This window comes from Vicugna pacos, chromosome 20 (genome assembly GCF_048564905.1).
Source record: "Vicugna pacos chromosome 20, VicPac4, whole genome shotgun sequence".
Taxonomy (NCBI): Eukaryota; Metazoa; Chordata; class Mammalia; order Artiodactyla; family Camelidae; genus Vicugna; species Vicugna pacos.
Window position 1 is genome coordinate 43,988,949 of NC_133006.1, and position 22,346 is coordinate 44,011,294.

General features: G+C 48.8%; 1 long non-coding RNA gene across 1 annotated transcript; it reads left to right on the plus strand.

Annotated features, from left to right (window-relative positions):
* The first annotated feature begins 8,706 nt into the window (after positions 1-8,706).
* Positions 8,707-12,079, plus strand: LOC140687649 (uncharacterized). The gene is made up of 2 exons (XR_012062053.1): positions 8,707-8,782; positions 11,634-12,079. It is a non-coding gene; the product is annotated as an uncharacterized lncRNA (long non-coding RNA).
* Positions 12,080-22,346: the final 10,267 nt, after the last annotated feature.

Sequence of the window (22,346 nt, forward strand, 5' to 3'; positions counted from 1 at the left end):
CAGAGGTGCCAGACCTGAAGACTGCCCTTAGGTCTGGGGCTCCGGGACAGGCAAGCAGGCCTCCTCCACAGGAAGCTGGGTGTGCGTGTCGGTTTGCCCTCTGTGCAGTGCCCTGTGTGGGAGCCTTCTGAGAACTGTCTCGCCACTGTCACAGTCCCGAGGGGCCCCGGACTGCAAGCCCACCGACCCCCGAAGTCAGGCAATCGAGGGGCGTCTCTGGAGTGGCAGGTGCAGAAACCAAGGTGGCAGACAAGTGTGAGCTCCCCTGCAAGAGGCGCTGGCTCTCTGGGGCGCGGCAGAGGGAAGGCTGAGACGTGCCCTCACTCTGAGTCTCAGGAAAGGTTTACCGCTGGTCCTTAGATGTGTGTTTGATTAGAAGCCCCTCAGGCTGCAAGTATAATGAGTAGCTAATTGGCCTCTTTCCAGAAAGATTTTGCTCCTGGGTCTGTTGCCTCTTGCCATACCCTGGGGATGGCGGCTGTTAAAGAACACCTTTTCTGTGGGACCTGCAGCAAGAGCCTGGCTGGTCACCAGAGCCGAGAGAGGCAGAGATGTCCCCTGGCAGTAGCCGCAAAAATCTGGGTGCCAAAGAAGGCCTCAGCTCCTTTCTGTGAGATACTGGTGATCTGGGGCAAGGCAGAGGCCAAGTGTGAAGACGTGTCCACCAGCCTCCATTCCCTGGGAGCACCTCTGGGGGCCTCGGCAAGTGCGGCCAGCCAGAAGCCTGCCCCTCAGGCCAAAGCCTCTGGACAAGCATCGAGGCCTCTTTCCTAGAAAGACGGAGGCGTGTTCAGCCTGCTGTCTGTGCAGCTCCCTGGGAGCAGTGTTCTGCCAAGAGCTGTCCCTTCAGGTCTCACAGTCTCCCGGGACTGAGGAAATTAAGCCCCACTGGCCTGTAGAGCCAGGGGTCAGTGCGTGCCTCCTGGCTGGTGGCTGCAAAAGCTGGGGCACCAGACTGGTGCAGAACCTCCTCTCTGGGCATCTGGCCCTCTGAGGGTGGCAGAGGGAGGGAGCAAGGATGGCACCCATGGGCTGGAGTGAGGCAGAGGGGAAGCGCAAAGATGGCACGCCCTGAAAAAAAGGAGAAAAAGGAAAAAGAAAAAGAAAAAGAGAAGGGGTGGGGGAAGACAAGAAAAAGAAAGGGGATAAAAGTGCCTGCCAACTTTGTCGAGGCAGAGGGACAGCAGAGAAATGGCACCTGCCAGCCCCCAACTCTGGAGGGAATCCCAGCAGGACACCGCCCCTCAGGCCAGCGCTTTAAAATTAGGAGATGAGTCGTAAGTCTGGGCACCTTTCAAAGGGCTGCTTCTGCACTGGGCCCCGATCAGGTGAGTCTGCACACGAGCCCTCTCAGAGCCGTTCCTCAGTTCACCGCAGCCCCACAGGTCTCCTGGGCATGAGCCTTGCTGGTCTTCAAAGCCAGATGTTTTGGGGACTCATCTCTCAGATTCTGGTCTTAAAAGTTGGGGTACCCAATGTGGAATATAAACCTCTTGCTCCTCAGGGAGAAGCTCGGGGTTTGGAGTTCCCTGCCAAGTGCGGGTCACCATGCTGGGGTGGGGTTGACGGTGCTCCTGTGTCTCAGCCTCTCCCATCCATGTCCATGTGACCTCCCTCTTGTTTGCCTGATGTGAAGGGAGGGGTCCCTTGGCCAGTGTTCAGGTTTTTTTCAGAGAAGGCTTTTCCACATACAGCTGTAGATTCCGTGTGTCTCCAGGAAGAGATGAGTTCAGGGTCTTTCTACATAATCATTGTTGACTGAAAGAAAAAAAAATCACAACCTAAAAGTGAAGAGTTACGTTTTGTTTGGCGGACATTCTGAGGACTTAAAGCCTCGCAAGTGGCCTCTCAGACCTCTCTGAGAGGCTGCTCTGAGGCAGCAGGGGGCGATCCAGGCTGTACAGGAGTTTTGCAACAAGGACCAGGTGGTGGGACATCAACGCTCACTGTTAATTAAGGAAAACCAGACAGCTCAAGTTAAGGGTTGTAGTGCCTTTTTATGTGCAGGAAGATGCAAAATCTGTGCTCACTGATGTCATTCCTTTCACGTGGGCCTTAGCTATCAAACCAGCACCCTGAGCTTCCCACCTTGAGTTGTCTCAGGGGCGCCACAGGCGCGGCTGCAGAAGCTGAGGACCTGTCAGCAGGGAGCCTGCTTGTCTCCATCTCAAGTTCCCTCTGACTCACTGTCTGGGGTGGAAGTTGTGCTTGATGGCTGCAGCATCCTTTGTTTACTGTTAGGCAGCAATATTTTTCATTCACATCATCTTGAACTGGAACCTAAGCTTCAATTTTCTCATTATAAAATGGGTGGTGGTGGTGGTGGTAGATCATTCCAGCTCTAATTTTATATGATTGTAAGGGGAAAAAAATACAAATTTTCTGTGAAATACAAAACTTATGAAATACAACGACAAATTTTAAAATGTTTAAATAAATCTGACATTTGCCCTGTTGACTGAAATAAAATGCACAACTTAAAAGTTGAGAGTTATGTTTTTCGGCAGGCATTTCTGAGGACTTGAACCCCTTGGAATCCAGGATGACAGCCTCTCAGGCTGCTCTGAGGGACTGCTCAGAAGAGGTGGGGGAGGAGCCAGGATATACAGGAACTTTACAACAAAGACCAGGTAGTCGGAACATTAAAAGATTACTAAAGAAAACCAGACACCTGAGGTTAAAACAATTAGCACTTTTCTGTGTATGGGAAGGGGCAAAATTCTGGGATCCTTGGAATTGTTTCTTTGAGATGCAGCCGGCAATCTAGGGCCAGCACCCTGCTCTTCCACGTCCCTCAGGGCACTGCTGAGGGCAGCTGCAGAGGCCGGGCTGCCTGCTGGTCTGCATCCCGAGCTGGCTGACGGCTCGACGGCCACAGCATTCTTTGTTTACTGGGAGGACTTGCAGTGTTTTTTGTTCACAGCCCCAATTTACCAGCCCCTATCCACGTCTTCTTCCAAGGAGGGCCCTATCAATCAACCCAATTCAGAAGACTGCCTTTAGAGAGTCAGCAAACATTGATATGCCTGAGAGGAATATTGAAAATTGAGTTTCACTCTTCTGACTGAGTGAGAATACTACGAAAATGGTTGGGGCAAGTGGGGGAAGCCTGATCAGTTGTACACATGAAACTCCCTGAAGACATGGGCAGAGCTTTGTCAAGGTTGCCCCAAGGACAGAGACTGTGATTCAGTCAGAGAGACATGGCAGCAGTTCCAAGCCAGAGGGTGGAGAAGAATTTATCCAGCTGAAATAAAAATAGGGGGAGATGTGGAGTAAGTTTCTGAGCTATATGGAAAGCACCACGGATGTTGTGAGAAATAACCTGCAGCTGAAATCTCACAGCCAAGAAGTGGCTTTGCATCAACCTGGCCCCCTAAGCCAAGCCGTAACCTTGGTCAAGAGTTGACCCTGAAGGAAAAGGACAAGCTACGGCATCGTTAATATTGTCAACAGCATTTGTTTTGGAAGCCCTTCATCTACATCATTTACATTCCATTTGCCTTCAGCTCCTGACCTCACACTGCTCCACTGTCTGGTTCTGTTCTTCACACAACGTGGGGAAGATCATGACATACTACTGTTACCCACTTCTGAAATGGAGGCCCCAGGGCCAGCGTGGTCCAGGACTCCATTTAGATGGATCTGGACCTAGAATCTGTATCTCCAAGCCAAGTACGGTGTTTACATCTCCAGAGAAGTTACTGAATAAGGAGATATTTTTGCTATCTTGGATGAGTTGCAGTTTTAAGGGTAGATGAAAACCAGTCTAAGAAATATGAAAGGAGCTGAGAGTCTGGTGGCATCTCCACCGTCACTCACAATGGTAACTGCAGGTCTTGTGCACATAGCTCCTATCTCTGTGTAAAGGACAACTTATTCAAAAGAAGAATGTTCATATTGTTAAAAAATAAAAATTGAACTGATCAAATCTGAATATCAAATTGGCTTTATTCAATGATTTATAAATCAGGAACATTCCCTCTAGCGAATAGAAAGGAGCTCCACTGCACTGTACAAGAGGAAACATTTTTAAAGGCAGAAGGCAGGTGGAAGAATGAAGTCGTTAGCAAGCAATACATTGTTTCAGGCAAGGTCACCTTCCTAAAAGAAACAAAAAGGCCTCTCGGGAGGATTGGCTCGTTAGTGTCCACCGGATGGTTCCAGGTTGACTGAGCGTAGCTTGCATTCATGGGGGGTTAAAACTTCAGTTAGGTCAGGTATCAAATTTGGTCTGCTGATGTGGGTTTAGAACAAGTGACTCCATTCTGGGCCTGCAGTCTCCTTCTAAATATGTATCTTTTCATTTAATTAAAAACTTAAAATCAGCATTTTGAAATACTGTAAACCAAACTAAAAATGAAATTAACTCCTCAGATCAAATAAATGTATTATTTCATCAGTTGTTTCCATTTTTAAACTTCAAGCAACCGTTTTATTTCTGTGAAGTATGTTCTTTCAAAAGTTAAAGTTAATAAGTATTAATATAATGGTATATGTTAAGAACTCCCTCTTACTTTACTGAGAGACTTCCCAACTATGATTTTACTTCAAGATTCTTTATGGTGTATATATATATATATATATACACACACACACACACACATATATTTGGTATATTATATATATATATAGACATATATTTAAATGCCACTTGTTAATCTATGTAATTCCTTTTGTTAAACCATCCTCTCAGTTGTCCTTTGCAAGTTTGGGCTCAGGTTTGTGAAATTTCCATATTCTTGGATTTCAGTGCTGCTAGTGATCAATTGAAGCTTCTGGTTTGTGTGAACATGAATCTAGTGGTCCATTTTACAGGAAGAATGATAGGGAGGAACTGGACAATCAACTAGAAAATGAATTTAAGGATCACTGAAACAGCCTGTGGTAGATGGTGGGGTTTTTTGTTTTTGTTTTGTTTTTTGTTTTTTGAGGAGATTGTTTTGTTTTTTTGTGAATTTATTTTGAATTCACCAGGAGCTGTTATCTTTAGCCTCCAGTTTAGAACAGGTGTGTGAAACACAAATGGTTTTCATTTCTGTGAAGTTCCTTCTTCAAGCTTGAATAAAGTCTGTAGGGCTGCGCACTGTGCTGTCTTCTGTGGGGCTTTATGTTGGAGAGAACATTTTGATGGAAAGAACAAAACATTCAAAATTGTTGTGTCATTGGTCATCTGAATTTCTTTTTAAAAGTTCTAATTATGAATAATACAGACACAGAAAAATGCACCGTGAGCATTTTAGAAAAAGAAAAAGATGTTTTGATTGCCCATGATCTAGGAATACTAATGATGACATTTCAGCTTTTAGGGGTTTTTGGTCTTTGTTCAATTTATATCACATGATATAAATATAAGTTTTGGCAAAAACAAAACTATAAATCTTATTTTGTAGCATGAACTTTCCAGGATATCACTGACACTTTTATGTGGTTAGTATCTGTCTGTAACAAACTGTAATGATTGCACAGTTCTTCCGTTGCAGGAAAGCACTGAAAATACTTCGCAAGTGCAGTTTCTGATTTTTAAATGGCTTCATGTGACTCACTATTTAAGCAGTGCTTTCATAAACATTGTGCACACACACTTTGGGCTATAGATGTCATTTTTAACATATAATTAAAATTTTTCCAAGTAGAATTGATGGGCGTTCAAAATGTGAAAGATCTTCTGATGCCTGTCGCCAAACTGCTCACCGCGAGCGCTGCAAACCGTTTACATCTCCACCATTAATGAATGAGCCATGCGCGGTCTTTCAGCACGTCCAACACAGAGCTGGTGTGTGTGTGTGTGTGTATCAATACTACGCACAAGAATGGCATTTTACTTTTGTTCTGTGCCAAGACTCTTATTTTTAGTTGAAGCTTGGCATCCTGAAGTGACATGAGAGAAGACAAAGAGTCAGATAGGCTGGCAGCAACTTACGAATTTCCTTCTTATAGGCTCAAAGAGTGACATGAGGGCAGAATTTTCACTTCATTTTGTGTCACAAAAGCACTCCTCTGAAGCCCTAGATGAACAGTGTTAATGGGAATTGTGAGGGGACAGGGTAAAAGGGAATTACCAAGAAAGCAAAGATAGAAAAGGCACATCTGGAAAGATGGCCCAAGGAAGACGGTGCCGTTGTTTTCAGTTATAGAAAGTTCCATTTATTGTCCACACAGGTGTGAGGTCAGAAATGCAAAGCCCCCACTCAATTGTAACAGTTCATCCTAGAGCCCTCTTTATTCCCCCGTCGCCATCCCAGGTAAAACCTCCCAGAGACCTGCACTGCCAGGAGCGTGCAGAGAAAGCAGTGGGCCGGGAAAGACCCGGGTTGGTGGCACAGCCCACGTGGCTGTTCTTCCATTACTTCTCTGTCCCTCTTGGTCCTATGGACCCCAGTTCTTGAATTTTATTTTGCCAAACTCAAGTGAGCAAAGAATTCAACCTCTTCTCTCTCTGCTGCCCCCAAAAAGAGGTTTCTCTCTGTGAAATAATTAACCACATCCCCCCTTACAGCCTTCAGTGTGTGGGTGGGTTCCTGGTCCTGGATGGGTCTCTGTAAGTTTCTTTTCTGCTTTGTGATGTCTGAAAGAATGGAAAATGAGGCCGAGAGAGAGAGCACAACAGATAAGGAAAATCAGCTCATCAAAGGAAGTTTCCAAAACCTTTTTTCTTTCCTTCTTCTTCTTTCTTTCTTGAATGGGAAAATATTTATGTTCACTGATCAGGGTTTGGGGAGAAACTTTGAGTTTAAATTCTCTTTAGGCTTCCCTGGGCTCACTGTGGAAAAGAACAGAGAATATGAGATGAAACCGAGTCTTAAATAAGACATGATGAGTTTCTGACAATCTGGGTGCAGCTCCGACGCACTGGAAGGCTGCGTGGGGACAATCCGTGAGGACTCTGCTTTGCCACACTCACAAAGTCTCCCCCTATCGAGACCAGTCCACCTTCCCGTGGCGTCATCCTCCCGTGCCCAACGCGACCTTTATCCAGTGTCATCTGTTGATGTGATTTTAGAGGAACAGGGAGGAGGAGGAGAAAAGGAAAGTTTGGGGTACTTGGTGCCAAGCAACAAGCTCCAGGTATTTTGTAAGGAGGGGACTTTAATGGACTAGTTATTTATGAATATGCATGTGGGGGCTGGGGGTACCTTCACCTCCTTCCTCCGTTCCTTCCTCACCCATCCTTCTTCCCTGAAGGCTCGGGCCCCCTAGGCAAGACTCCAGTTTGCCACATCCACTTTCTTCTGCTCATCCTGGTTAATTAAGAGTCCGAAAGAACGAGCACACCTTCCCTGGGAGTTGATAGTGAGACCTCAGTCTGGAAGACCTTGTGGAAATGGCCTCCTTATACCCTTGGAACTGTCTCCTGTGCCCAGCACCTTGTGACAACTGGCTATGAAGGCAGCACTTGGTACAGAGTCAATTCCTAGGGTTAAATCTCAGATCCCCACTTCTCTGCTGTGTGCCTTTGAGAAAGCCACTGATGCTCTCTGAACCTCAGGTCCCTCGTAAGAGAAATGGTGACCAGGAGTGTTAGTCTGGGGACAAGATACAATAAACAACACGATGCCTGCAAAGCTCTTTACCTGAGCTGCTCTTCTGCAGTTTTAAAAATTGTTATTATTATGGTGATGATGTCTTTTCTAACTGGACTTGTATTCCTAAGAGTACTATTCCATGTAGGAGTTACTCCTTTGAGCAAGACTGCGTGCATGACTGCCAACCTCAGAGAAGAAGTAACACTCTCCAGGAGGCGCCTTCTCCTCCCTGCCTCCTTCCACTGCATCTTTCAGTGCAAGAGAGGTGGGGGACTGCCATCAGGTCCCCTCCACCACTCATTTGGGCTTAGGCGGGCAGTGTGGAGTAGAGACAAGAACATGACGTTTCGGAACCAGGAAGCCTTCAGCATGACTCCTGACTAGGTGGACTTGGGAGAACTTTCTACCTACTGAGTCTCAGTGTCTGTATTAGTTTCCAGGGCTGCCACAGCAAATGACCACAGATTGAGTAGATTGAAGCAACAGAAATTCATTGTCTCACAGCCTGGAAGCCAGAAGTCCAAAACCAAGGTGTTGGCAAGGTCGTGCCTCTCTTTCTCCCAGCGTCTGGTGGTTGCTGGCAACCCTTGGCGTGCCATGGCTTATGGCTACGTTACTCCAATCTCCGCTTCTGTCGCCACATGGACATCCTGTGTGTCTGTCTCCTCTTCTCATTAGGGTACCAGTCATATCTGCCTGGGGACCCACCCTCCTCCAGTGTGGCTTCATCTCAACTAATTACATCAGCAACAGCCTTATTTTCAAATAAGACAACAATCTGAGGTTGTGAGGGGGTCAGGATTTCAGCCTGACTTTTGGGAGTATGATGCAACCTTCAGCATATCTTCATCGCAACATGGGGTTAATAACTCTCCTTTGCAGAGCTGTTGTGAGGATTAAGAGCGCCGGAGCTTGGGGCCTGGCATACATAATAGGCGCTTAATGAATGGTAGTGTTTACTGTTGTGAAACTGCCCTGGGTCATGGACTACCCCAAGCACCAGGCTGGCCCAGGGGTGCAGGCCCACAAGTCCCTCCAGAAAGGTGCTGTGGGTTCGGCCTCAAAGAAAGCGGGGCTTTGTCCTGCCACAGACTGCAGGTTTCTAAGCACATTGTAAACAATCCATTAGTTTCTATAAGAGAAGGAATGTTGTAGGGTAGGGAGTTCTGGACTAAGAATGGGGGGACCTGGCCTGTCACTGGGACTCATCCATTCATTTGCTGAGTGACCTCTGCTTTCTTCAGGATAGAAAAAAGGTATTAGACCAGGGGGTCTTTAGGGTCCCTTGTCAGCTCTTGAATTCTCACCCTCCCACACTGGTTTCAATATGAATGAACTCTGGAGTCCTCTCTGTTCACCCAACAAGAGGTAAATTTCTGCACTATTGCTTACTGTTTTCCCACATCCATTGTTCCTTTAAAATGTAAAATTAGAGGGATTTCCGGTCAAGATGGTGGAGTGGTAGGCCCATGAGCTCGCGTCTCCTCGTGACTACAACAAAACTGACTGCTAAATAACCACCAAAAAAAGACTGGAACCTAGCAAAAAAGATCTTCTTCAACTGGAAATGTAGAGAGAACAACAGCAGAATAGTAGGAGGGGCGTGCTTGTGCTATAAGCGGGCCCCACGCCCGCTGGGTGGGCGGCCCACAAGCTGAAGGATGACGAAGTCGCGGAGGCCCTCCCACAGGAGTGAGAGCTCTGAGCCCCACGTCAGGTGCCCCAGCCCAGGGCTCTGGCGTCGGGAGGAGTAGGACCCCCCAGGACATCTTGGGCTTAGCTCCAAGAGCCCCGCAGGACTAGGGGAAACAAACTTCACTCTCTTGGGAAGCGTACACAGAATCTCGTGTGCGCCAGTCCAGGGCCAGCGGGAGTGATTTCATAGGAACCTGGCCCAGGCTTACCTGCTGGTTTCTGAAGTTCTCCTGGTGACGTGGGTGATGGCTGCGGCTCACCCAGGGACATAAAAGCTCATGGCGGACGTTCTGGGAGTGTTCATCTACTTGAGTTTTCCCAGAAACTGACATCGTGATTGGATCATTAGCCCCAAGACCTAGCCCCACCCAACAGCCTGTAGGGACAAACATACAGGGCGGGAACACAACCCCACTCATCAGCAGACTTCCTGAGCCACAGATGCCTCTAGATACTGGTGGGCTCTACCCACCAGAGGTCCAGGACCGAGCTCCACGCAGCAGTGGGCAGGCACTGGCTCCTCCTCCCAGGAAACCTGCATAAGCCTCTAGTCCAGCCTCATCCACCAGGGCAGATACTAGAAATAAGAAAATAATAATCCCAAAGCCTGTGGAAGGAGCCCACACACACAGGCCAGACTCTACACTGGGACCTGCTGAACACTGGCCCTTGTTTGGCAGGAGAGGAGTGCACTGCTGGGACCCATAGGATGTCTCCCACAGAGGGCCACCTCTCTAAGGTCGAGAAACATAACTCACCTACCTAAAAATACAAACAGAAAGATAAACAGCATGAGGCAGCAGAGGAATATCTTCCAGGCTAAGGCAGAAGGTAAAATCCCAGAAGAACAAATAAGTGATGAGGAGACAGGCAATCTATCTGAGAAAGAGTTTAAAGTAATGATGGCAAAGACGTTCAGAAAACTGAAGAGGAGTATAGATGCACAGAGTGAAGTTTTTAGCAAGGAGTTGGAAAGTATAAAGAACACCCAAACAGAGCTGAAGAATAAAATCACTGAAGTGAATAACACACTAGAAGGAACCAAGAATAGAATAAGTGAGGCAGAAGAACAGATCAGTGAGCTAGAAGACAGATTAGTGGAAATCACTACTGCAGAACAGAAAACATAAATAAAAAGAAATAAGGATAGTTTAGGAGGACTCTGAGACAACACGTATTAAAGACATGCAAATTAAAATGGCAGTGCGATATGAATGGCCATCCATTTAACAATGGCACCGAACAAGGTTTGATAAAGTCCAGTTTTGGTGAGGTTTACCTGAAAGTCTCCTGCAGTGCTGCTGGGAGGGTAAATTTGTACAGTAATTTTGGTGGACAATATCTGTCAAAGTTTAAAATGCATATACTCTTTTCCAGGCAAATCCATATACGCCATGGATGTGTGTTTTTAAGTAAACATCTATCTATCTATCTATCAATCAATCTATCTATCTATCTATCTATCTATCTATCTATCTATCTATCTACCTACCTACCTATCTACCTATCTGTCATCTATCTGTAGATACCTATGTCTATGTCTGTTTATTGCAGTATTATTTGTAAGGCCAAAAAAAGCGGAGGAAGGAGGGGAAAACTCCTATTTCCTAAATGGAAGACTAGATAAATTACAGCATGTACATACTATGGAATATTTTGCAGCTATTAAACAGAATGAGGCAGATCTAAATATGATCATATGGAAAGTTCTGCAAGTCATATCATTAAGTGAAAAAGCAAGATTCAGAACGGTGCACATACACATGCACTTATAAGCATGTATGTGAGGACATACATACGTATATAGGAATGTTGTGTATTTATATATGTGTATTTAGTTATAATGATTTCATTTGGGCGTGAATTTGAAGAATTTACATCATCTTTGTGTATTGGAGATGGTTTAAAGGGCAAGGTCTGGAGTAAATGGAGTTTTGTCTGGCACCCAAGCTGTCTTCATTCTGAGTCAGTGCTAGACACAAGGCTGTCTTGTCAGCTCAGGGCTCCAGGGGTCTCTGGCTAGGAGGCGGGTCCTGCTGGACGTGAGAGTCCACCTGTTTCAGGTGATGTGAATTTGAAGCACACGTTACACTACAGTACATTACAAGGGCCAGTGTCTTACGAGGCACGGGTTTGAGGGTTTCAGTCTGATCTTGGGGAGCTCCTAAACCTGAAGAATGAAGCCAAACCACACACACCCAGGTGAGTTTCATTTCAAAACCACTGAAACAGACGTGGATCCACCCGACAGCAGGAAGGTGAGAACAAGCCCACACGTCAGCACCCAGTGCCTGGCTGAGCCCCCTCTGCTTTTAGATGTTCTGGGAGTGGTGCGATCGCACACTTCTGCCCCTTGGTTTCTGGGGCACAACTTCCAATGTCATCTCTTGTCTTGCCCTTCTTCCGACACAGGCACCATGAAAAGGAGGCTTGTCAGTCTTTCCAGAACGTAGCTGCTGAGATTCCACCAACACTGCCCGAGAATCTGGGGAGGACTTCAACAAGGACGCCACACGTTGAGGGCTCGGGAGAGACTGCTCCTTTGAAAAAAAATTACATTTGCAGAAGTTTATTTTTTAACTCTGTTTGTCTCTCAATCTCCAGAGAAAGTGCTTGTCTTCAGTCTAAAAAGGCAGGGAGCATTTTTCCCAAGAGCAAACCAGGATTAAGCCAAAAAGTCTGTGGTACAATAGATTGTCTTTGGACTTATACTGACCCACAGAATGAAAACAGAAACAAGAGTTTATTTATTTGACATAAAATTTGTTTGCCTCAAAAAGTTTGACAACTATTAAGCCACAGTATCATGATGATATGATTTAGTTGTAACATAAATCCAGTTTAAAATTTTTCTACAAGCTAGGACTTTGCATTTTTGTGTAAATATTTCTGTCTTGTCTCCTTCCTCCTCCTTCCCATTGCTGCTGGCTGTTTGTTTCCCTCCTTCCTTCCCTCGTACCCTTTGGAGCCTTTCTCATGTCTGAGGACACATTCCACATCTCCCCAGCCGTTCCCCGCATCTTCCTTCGTGAAAGAACCCCAGTTGTGCGTAGGGAACAAATGGCAGCTCTAGAGAATGGCTCAAAAAGGTGCAGTAATCTTTTCCCCTTGCCAGGGACTGGCCCAGGAGAGAACCCGTGATCCCATGTTGACCAGTGAGACAGAAGAGGAAGTGTGCTGGGGCTGCTTAAAACTATTTCCCTTCCTGATGCGGGAGAGAAACGCAGGAGACAGCCCTTTGCCTCCCCCCACCCTTCCTGCCTGGGGCTGGCGTGGAGGCATGCCGCTGGGGCAGCTGCCGTCTTCCCACTCTAAATGATGGACACTCCGTAGACAGCCCAACTCCCCATGGGTGGCAGAGCAGCAGGACAGAGAGAACCTGAGCTCAGCTGTGTCGCTGAGCGGCTGAAGTGCTGTGGATCCAGCTCTCTCTGAACTTTCTAAGTGAACTAGTGTCCTTGTGCTTTAAGCCAGGTTTTTCTATTACTCGTAGCCAAAAGGCATTTAGTGTATACACAGGCTTAAAAATCGAGTGGGGAAAACTATCAAATCAAATAGGAAAGTAATCATGTTAATTACAGTTACCGAAGTACAATCGGAGAGCTTTGGCCACACCAAAGACTGCGCAATCAGCCCTGCTCAGAGGAGTGGGGAGGGCGTCCCTGGAGAGCGCTGTGGACGCTGGCCGTGAAGGGGCCTCACGGCAGGCAGTTCGTCTCATCTGGGAAGCTGTGGGAGGGCCGGTGTCCATGGAAGAGTGAGGACGCCTCTAATTCAGGGTCCGGAAAGGGCTTCTCTTCACTCCAAGTCCATGGACTGACTATTCTTTCAGAAAAATGCTTACCTTTGGTCAGAATGGAGTTGGGGGTCGTGAGTGAAGACATCTGAGAAAAATAAGGAGACCCCAGATCATCCTGGCTGTGTCCCCAGAGGCAGTTCACTGCCGTCCCCGTGAGCCCTGCTGCAGGACATGGCGTCGTGGCCAGCTGTGCCCGCTTCTTTGCTGCTCAAATCCAGTTTCCCAGAGAGGACAGTAACACAGGCAAGTGGATGACAACTACCATCTACTGAACTTTCAGCGATGGGAGAGACGTCAAGTAAGGTTTTTAATCTGATCCTTCTAGTGAACCTCTGGGAAGACGCTATTCCCATTTCACAGGCAGGGCAGGGGCTGGTTAAAGCCCAGGCCTCCCAGCACAGGGAGCTTGGCTGCCGGCCCAGCCCCCCGTGAAGGCAGAGCCGGAGCCCCAAGCACACAACTGCTGCCTTGTCTGCGGCCATCAGAGCCGGTGCCCCCCAGAGGAGGTTACACCCTGTCTCTGGGGCTCTGCAAGGTGAGTCATATCCTTCACAAAGCTACTTCCCTGCCCGAGGCAGCACCTGCCCGGCAGTGTGTGGGCCAGGGTGCTAATGGAGTCATGAGATTTGGGTCTGGAAGACCAAGGGACGGATGTGGAGCAGAGAAGGGAAGGGTGACTTGGAGCCAGGGTGGTGGGGGGCAGAGAGTGGTCACTCTGGCCTGACCTGGATGTGGTTACTGTTTCAAGAAAGGCAGAAGTGATCCCTGGTAGTGAGGCATAAATGCTCAGATAATTGGGGTGAAGATACAAAGCTGGGGGTAGGGGGTTTGATTTTTCTGCCCAAGGCAGAAAGGTGAAGCAGAGACGCAGCTAACGGAGGTGAGAACTGAAGATGAGGCTGGGGATAAGGTTACATATGTTCAGATAGCCCCAGACTTGAAGCTTGCTCCTTCCACTTCTGAATCTTTCTATTCCTTCTTCTGCTTAGCTTCTTAATCTCTAAATGGATATGGTAATACCTCCTTCATACAGTTGGTGTGAAAAGTGGCAGTAAGATTGATCAAGAACCTCACGTAATGCCGGGCACAAAACAGGCATTTGTACAAACGGTCCAGTGTGCAGTCGGAAGAAACGCCTGCCAGCGATTCTTGGAGGGGTGGCCTTCATGCCACACTCTCAGGTCCTCCGGACGTTTCCAAATGTCTCACAGTTGGAGCTTCCGAGCATCCTGCAGTTCTGAGTTAGGACAACCCAGTCCCTGGGAAAAAGCACTGCTCAGCAGCCATTCAGTTCTGACGGGGACAAACAGAGCTCAGAGCTGGAAATTAGCACCTGGGAAGCGTTCACGTCACATTCCTCAGAGAACAAACCCTTTTTCACGCCCTGACACCCCGCTCAGCAGCTGAGAGGCAGGCAGGCACTGGCACAAACCCCCCACCTCCGCCCCACCCACAGGCTGCCGGGAGTCGCTCCGGTATTTCCATTTTGGGCAGGTGAAGGGACCAGCAGAACACAGCTCACGTGGCTGAGCTCCCACGGCAGAACAGGCCCTCAGTCAATCGCGTTCATGTGGGAAACGTGGGATGGATTTTCTGAACCTGTTTTACAGATGAGCGAGTTGAAGGTCAGAGTTGGGCAACTTTGAGTGGCCACTCAAAGGAAACCTTGCAAAGTAGGGATGCGGTGCCCAAGCCAGGCTGTGACTTGTCAACCGCTGCTGGCTGCCTGGGGGCACCGGCACCGCCCACCTGCCCTGCTGCACTGCAAGGACTGTTAAATCCTCACGTCAACACTGGGCACCTCTCCGGGCCTGACCTTCCTCCTCCTAAATGGGATGAGTAATCTCTCTACCTCATAGGGTTGCTGCAAAGATTTAATGAACATACATCCCCACAGTGTTCAACCTGGGGCCTGACACGTGGCCAGCCTGCTACCCTAGGTGATCAAGCTGGTTACGCACAGAAGAAAGCATCTCTGTTTCCTGAAGACGCGCAGCCTTCAGAGTCTGAAGCCCAGCACCCCTCCCCACCCGTGCCCCTCCCATCTAGTTGCGTGGGAGGGCTTCACAAACCTTCTAGAATCTGTGTTGTGGTCCAGACACCGTTCTCTCACACTGCAGGTGGGGGCACAGACGGAATGAGATCTGGGCAACTTAAACACTAGTTGTGGAGACAGGACACAGTGACTAAACCACGGAAGACTACATGGGCTAACTGCCAAGTGGGCCTAATGAGGGCCGTGTGTGCTGGAAGACTTTCTAAAAAATTACTTCTGAGAGAAGTGAGCACTGATACACTGGGCATCAACAAGGAGAGTCTATGTTCAAAGCGGGAACGAAGTTTGTCTGGTAACTGACGCTGTGTTCTGGCTGTGCAGAGCCTACACAAAGCAAAGGACGGGAGGACCAGCCGAAGCTGGACCCCTCCTTTCAGACTCTGTCAGGAACCTGATGGAGGGAAAGGATTTTGTTACTGTCGTCGTTGCACAGCCCAGTCGCCTCAATTCTAACAGCTCTAAACTAGGCGCTAACCCACAAGCGTGGAAACAGAAACAGCTTAATTCTAACGTGCTGGACGCCACTAAGTCACTCCCGGGCCGTCTTCCGCCCAAAAGGAGTGACAGCCCCACGTTTATACGAGCTTGCATGGGATTAAAAAGTGACCCCTTCTGGGCCAAGCTTGTCAAGCTGGAGGCGCCTCATCGCTCTGCCTTTGGGTGTGAGGGGGTGGGAGGGAAGGGGACTCCCCACGTGAGGCCTCTCGGAACTTCCACTCCCTGGACACCCGGTGACATGGAAAGTCAAGCGTGTGATCTCACACACATACAAGAGAGAAAAGGAGGCAGTAAATTACATAACTGGGTGTGTCAGTATGACACTTTCCACCCTCAGATAAAAGGAAAACGAGGTTGACCCCCACAGATGCAGAGAATCTCCGAAGCAGAAGCTCGCTTCCTGAGGCCGTGTGCATTTTCCAACTGAGAAAAACACAGCTGCCTCGATGTCCACCCTCAGCAGATCTGTTATGTTTAAAAGATCTTAAAACCGTTTATCTCCTTAAAAGGTGAGCCTGCAGCACGAGCATCCATGCGGTGTTTTCAGCTTGCGTGCGTCGTTCGATGTTTTCATTCTGACAATTACAAAATACTCTCCACAGTAGTTTCCACCCTAACGTAAGCCCACCCTCTAGCTTTACAGCCCACTTACATTTTCTTTTTCTTTTGAGGAAAACTTTGGGACCAAAAAAACAATTTTGGGGAAAGAAGCCAAAGTAGAAGTTTCGTATTTGTCAACGTGCATGTGAATTCATTCATTTTTTTCTTGTTATTGTTAGTCATCTTACAAATATGGAACCACAGAGTCTTCACTTCCTTTGGTAATACAGCTCTTTCAGCTCTGGGAATTACAAACTTGACAATTTTTACCAGTTTCGGAAGAAAAGTAGGTTTCCTTTCTTGTCATTAAGTGTATTCTCTCCCCAGATGCCTCTCCCTGCGTGTAAATCGCTAGAAGTGGGGACTCCACGCAGCAGGCAGCAAAGCCAGCCGCCGGCCCCACGGTCAGCTCTCAGACGCCCCTCGCCCGCTTCGCCCAGCACCCCAGTCCTCAAAGGCTGGAGATGGCTTGTTCTGAATTCGCTGTAGCCATCCTTCCTAAGGAGGCTGAGAGATGGAAGTGTTCCGAGGGCCCTGCTCGAGGCTGCAAGTCACTTCTTTGTGTCTTTGGCAGCTTTGTTAAATTTTTTGGGAAGTTGCTAGTCTCTCTCTTTGTGAATGACCACCACCTCCCCCTCGTTTTGTGTTTCTTGTGGCTCTTTTCAAATTCAGCCACTTGAGTATGCTTCTCTCTGCGTCACTGTGCCTCCCCTCACCCCTCAGCTGTAGTTTCACACAGCCAGCTTCGTGGAGCCGGGGTGGGGGTGGCACTTACAGGAACTGGGCGCTTTCCTCGCACCCTCGGTTAGAAATGCCACCTCAGGAGACAGAGCAAATACAGCACAACGGTAATGTGAAAGATAGGTCTGCATGATGCTCTGCTCCATCTGGTGGAAAACAGCAGGCTTCACGGAATGGAAATAAGCAGACATTTTTTCGGGTCAGCAAGACCTGTCTTCCTTCTCTCCAGTTCCCCGGCACCCCCAAAGCTAGTCTAACACTAATATCTCACGACTTTGGCCGAGGAGCCGAGAAGCCACCTCTGCACGAGAAAGGGCGCAGCCTCAGCTGCACCCGTTTCTTCAGGGTCCCCGTGCGTAAGGCGTGGAAAGGTCAGCGTCTGCAGCGGGTGTGCCGGCGGTGGTGGCTGCGGCAGAAGAGCCTAGACCGGCCTCAGTACAGAAATCGAGGCTTTGCGGGTTCAAGGAAACTGGGTTGAAGCAGCATGAGGTTCAGTTTCTCCAGTAACTGAAATGAGGCTGAACATTTGATTTTCTCTCAAGACATTCTGCTCCAATTTAAATTCCATGAAAAACTTACGTGTCTTTACATGTTAAATTTTGGGGGTGTGACAATGTTAGTGTGGTTGTGTAGGAGAATGTCCTTGCTCTTAAAGAGCACGCGCAGAAGCTTTTAGGCGTGAGGTGATCTGATGTGTGCAACTTACGTTCAAACGGTTTGTCAGAGAAAAGGAGAACACAAACAAGGCAAGATGCTAACACTTGACCGATCTAGGGCGAAGGGTACATTAGGTGTTCCTTTGTCTTTTCTGTGGACTTGAAATTTTTTTTTAATTAGGAAAAACACTTAGGAATAAATAAAACTAAAATACAGGGCTTGTGTGAACAAATGTGTAAACAATATTTAAGCACACGCAATACAATCTGAGTGCATGGAACAAGTTACGTATCATTATTAGTGAGGAGATGTGACACAATTTTTCCTGTGTTTGCGTTTTAAAAACTCACTCATTTTTATTAGTTAGGAGGATATTAATTTAAATTGTCAAAATACAGACCATTCATTCATTCATTCATTCTTTTACTTTACATTTGCTCAGTTTACTGATCACACTGGGCCCAAGCATGGTGGCCTGTGCCCTCAGCGCCCACCCGCACTGTCTGCAAGGTGTGGTGCTTAACAGGAGAGGAGTGGAGCTGGGGAGGCGTGCAAGGTGAACAGTGCGTGGTTCTCCTCGAGGATGCTGAGAGTCATTTACTCCTCCAGGCTGAGAGAGGGTGGACTTAGAAGCCGTGAGAGGGTCGGTCGGAGTTTGCACAGCAGTTTGACCTCCTCACTTCCACCAGTGCTGTCTTGTTCTGCTGCTTGCCGTGGTGGAGAGAGTGTGGAATTGCTGCTAAGAGAATTTGGTTCCCCCGTCAGCTGGCTGTGTGACCTTAGGCTCAGCCTTCGCCTCTCTGGGCCTTGTCTCTTTAAGTGTAAGGTGTGAGGGGCAGGGGCTGACTAAATCTCCAAGGTCGTTTCTGGTTCCCTGTTCTACCACATGCCTCCCTTATGAGTGCAGGGGCCCTGATTTCTTCCAGCCTGGTCCCTTCTTCCAAGTTGAACCCACAGAAAGTAACCCCTGCGAGGATCTCAAGCACCTTCAAAGCTGAAATTCTGCATCACCCATCACTGTCTCTCAGGTCAACAGATCAGCTCCAAATAGTGGGCCTACGCTCCTCAGGGGAACTACCTCCAGCTCTCTTGCCCCGTTCAGCCCCTTGGGGCCGTGAGGTGCTGTGACCTCCTTCAGTATGCATGCGGGGCTAAAGGGACACTTCCCTTTTAGGAAATAAGGTTTCCACACCCTATAGCATCGTGCACACTTGCTGCCTCATAGAAACCCCACTGCTCAAATTGCTCTGATTCTGGAACATTCATTCAGGCCTCAAAGGAGCAGTACCCCTCTCTGACGTACAGGTGCCGGAAAACAGACAAGGGGAGGGGTTTCCGCAAGGTCTTCACCCTGTTCCTCTGCTTGGAAGGGAGAACAAAATGGCAGGGGGTACAGGAGGCAGTTGGTCAGTAAAGAGTCTGGGGGTGTTTTGGTTTTAATATCTGGTCATTAAGGGGACGTGATGTCTCTTCCTTCTGATCATATCAATCAGTTAGTGCATTTCTCCGAAGGCTGGGATTAGGCCGTAAGCGTCCCAAGAACTGGGACAATGTCTTCTCCGTCTCTGAGACAGCGTGGTCTCAAGGGGAGAGCCTGGGCTTTGAAGTCAGACAAGCCTGGATCTGGGGCTTCCTTCAGCCTTAACTTGGCAATAATTCAACCACCACTGGACTTCTCAGCCCACTTTGGGCTCTGAATAGCGTGGACAGCAGCCCGCACCCCTGGCACCCTGACTCATGTACCTCTGCCCTGGATGCACACCCTGAACGCAGGTGGTTGTGGTACATGACTTTGAGCATCACTTCCAGTAGCTGGTGTCTGTGTTCATAGCCCCTGGGAGGGCAGGGACCCAGAGGGGGTTTTCCTAAAACCAAAGAGATAGTGCAACGTGGTGGGGTTTCTACGGGATTAGAGCTGAGACTCATCCTGCCCTTCGGCCATTTTCCCTCGATCTCTCAGTCATCACATTCAAAGATGAAAATCTTTATGCAAGGCACTTTGCATAGAATTAAATCTCAAAGCCCTCTGGAGCTAGGATCGTATTCTTGTTTGGCCTGGTGGATGAGTAATCTGGGGCTCAGGGAGCTGTTAGGGGCAGATCCCAGATCGGAACCTAGGCCTGGGTGACCGTGGGTTGTTTTCACCCACATCAAGCCGCGCTGCAGCACAAGCCTCCTGTCCTCCCTGGGAGGCAGGCTGTGAAGACACCAGATTCTGGAAACCCAGGGCCTGGCTTCCCTGGGTCCCTCCACTGTGGCTGTTCTCGGGCTGACCCTAACTGTCCCTGAGGCCCTACTGCTCTGCCTCGAAGGACATCCCCTCCCACCCTCCCTGCCCGCCAGGGACTCCTTTTCCCTCCTCAAGTTTAACCAAATCCGGCACTCCTGAGCCTTTTTGTGTCCTGGGCTCTTTGCTAGTTTATACAACGGGCACAAAGATACGCAGGAAACAGCCCCTCTTCCAGGAAGCTCCAAGCTCAGTGACGGGAAAGACAACCTTACAATACGTGTAAAACATGACAAAGAAAGACGAGGCTTTAAGGGAGGTGCAAAGGTCCAAGAGCAATGCTCACAGTGACCGTGTGATGCTCGTTGGACAGGAAGCCTGGTAAACACATAGTAAAATACCTCTGTCAAGGGTCCTGCACTGAGCACCTCGCATTTGGTAATTCTCATCCTCACAGAACTCCTCTAAAGGAGGTGCTCTTGTTCTCATTTTTGCGGGTGAGAAAAACCAAATAATAGAGAAAGTCCAGAGAACCCAAATATGGCCACGTAGCTCTCATGGGTTGAACTGAGATTCCAACGCTGTCTTCCTGGTGCCCCGAACAGCCCGATTCCCGTTGTTTCGATCCTACCTACCACCCCCTTTCGGTCCCTTTCCATAGAGTTGGCTTCTCTGGGACCACCCAGCTGCTAAGCAGAAGGTTTGGGTTGAGACTCAGATGTCCTGTCCCCAAGCTTGCTGCTCTTTCCCAGGACAGAGCGAAGGCCTTGGGGAAAGTGTGCCTTTGGGAGGGTCTTAACAAAAGCCAAGGAGTGTTTATGTGGAGAGGGGGCAAGAGCATTCCAACGGAGAGGACTGCGTAAGCTGAGGTGGGACAGAGCTTGTCTAGGGGCTGGGGAAGCCTGCAGGGACATGCGTTAGAGCTGCCCTGCCAATGGCCTTCAGTGACATCACCCAGCGGAGGGAAGGCGTCTTTGCAAGTTCACAGCAGTGGTGGGCCTAGGGCTGAGCGGTCTGCAGAGGGCGGTGGTGGGGAGAGCAGGGAGGTGGGACAGGAGGCTGTCAGCACAGGCCAGTAGGCCTGTGTGGTGGTAGTGGTGGGCATGGTGGGGAGCAAAGAGCCCTTGAATAAGGACAAAAACCACAGGAGTGGAGAGCAGAGGAAGGCGGCTTCAAGGAGCTTTCCAGAGTCAGAATCTACTCCCCAGTTAAAGGGAGACTCCAGGGTGACTGCGTTTTCCCACCTGGGTGACGGACAGAGGTTGCCAACACTGATAGGAATGGAGAAGCCAGAGAGGCTTTAGGTGGGGCTGAAAACAGTCTGATTTTGAGGCTACTGAGTGCTGGAGGGATAGCTGGCTGGAGATTTCTGTCAAATTACCAGAAAGTGTGAGTTGAATTCAGGAACAAGACGGAGAGGTCTGAGTCATCTACAGGGGGAGATGGTGAAGCAGAGAGAATGGAGGCGTGCCCCAGGGCAGAGGCTCGCACAATTTGCTGTGTCCAGAAGTCACCCAGGAGCAGTTACCTGACCCCTAGCACGTGTTTAATAGCTATCATTTTCCTTCCCCAGTACATAGCATTTGCTTAGAGTCTTAAGGCGTTGATCTAAAGAGATGAGCAATATGTGACCTTCAGGAAATGTGGACGGGGTTTCCATCGCAGCTGCCTGCTCGTGTTACTGCATTTCAAGTCATGCCAGGTATGCACTTATTTGGTCTGCTAGCTATGGTCCTGACCCTAACCCCAAACTCTGTGGGCTGAGAGAAGCTCAGTCTCATTGTCCGGTAGTTAAGCATGTGCACTTTGGAGCCGTGGATCTTGGGTCTGCAGTTTGCTGCCTAAAAAATGTGTTCTGGGGCCGTTCACCCAAATGTCACAGCCTGGTCCTCTCCTCTGTAAAAAGGGGGAAACAGATGTAGGCACCTCAGGAGTCTGTTGTGCTGACACAACGCACAGCACTTGACACCTAGCGCATGTTTAGTCACTGCTGGTTACGAGCTTTGTCATTGGTTGGCTCTAGGGGGAGGGAGTCTCGTGTCTAGAAGCTGCAGAAGGAGGTGCTGGTGAGTCAGAAGGTCACGAGTGGTTCCTTGAGTCAGGACAGAAGCAGCATGCCAGCCTGCGCTACAGGAAAAGCTCATACTGATACCCCGCCTGAAACCCAGCAAGGCAGCCATGGGTTGACAAGCAGAGGCCCCTTTTGAACCTTCTGGCTACTCGGTCGAATTTTCAGTTTTCAGTTTGGGGAATTACGATGACCTGTGGAAGAATTCCCCTTCCACTCCAGTTGGCCAGCAGGCCAAGTGTTGTCATCACTTCCTATTCTTGCTGTTGGCCGAGAGTGGTCTTTGTAAGGGGGACACGCTGTGCTCCTCCTGGTGGCCAGAGCAGTCTCCTAAGGAACCATATTGTCTGCAGAACATGCCGTCACCTGCTGGAATGCTAGAAAGTCGAGCTGACAACCAGGCTTCTTTCTGATGGACAGTAATTCAGATAACCGCCTGGGCTGCTGTGTTTCCTCTTGCTTGGCTGGTTACTTCACGC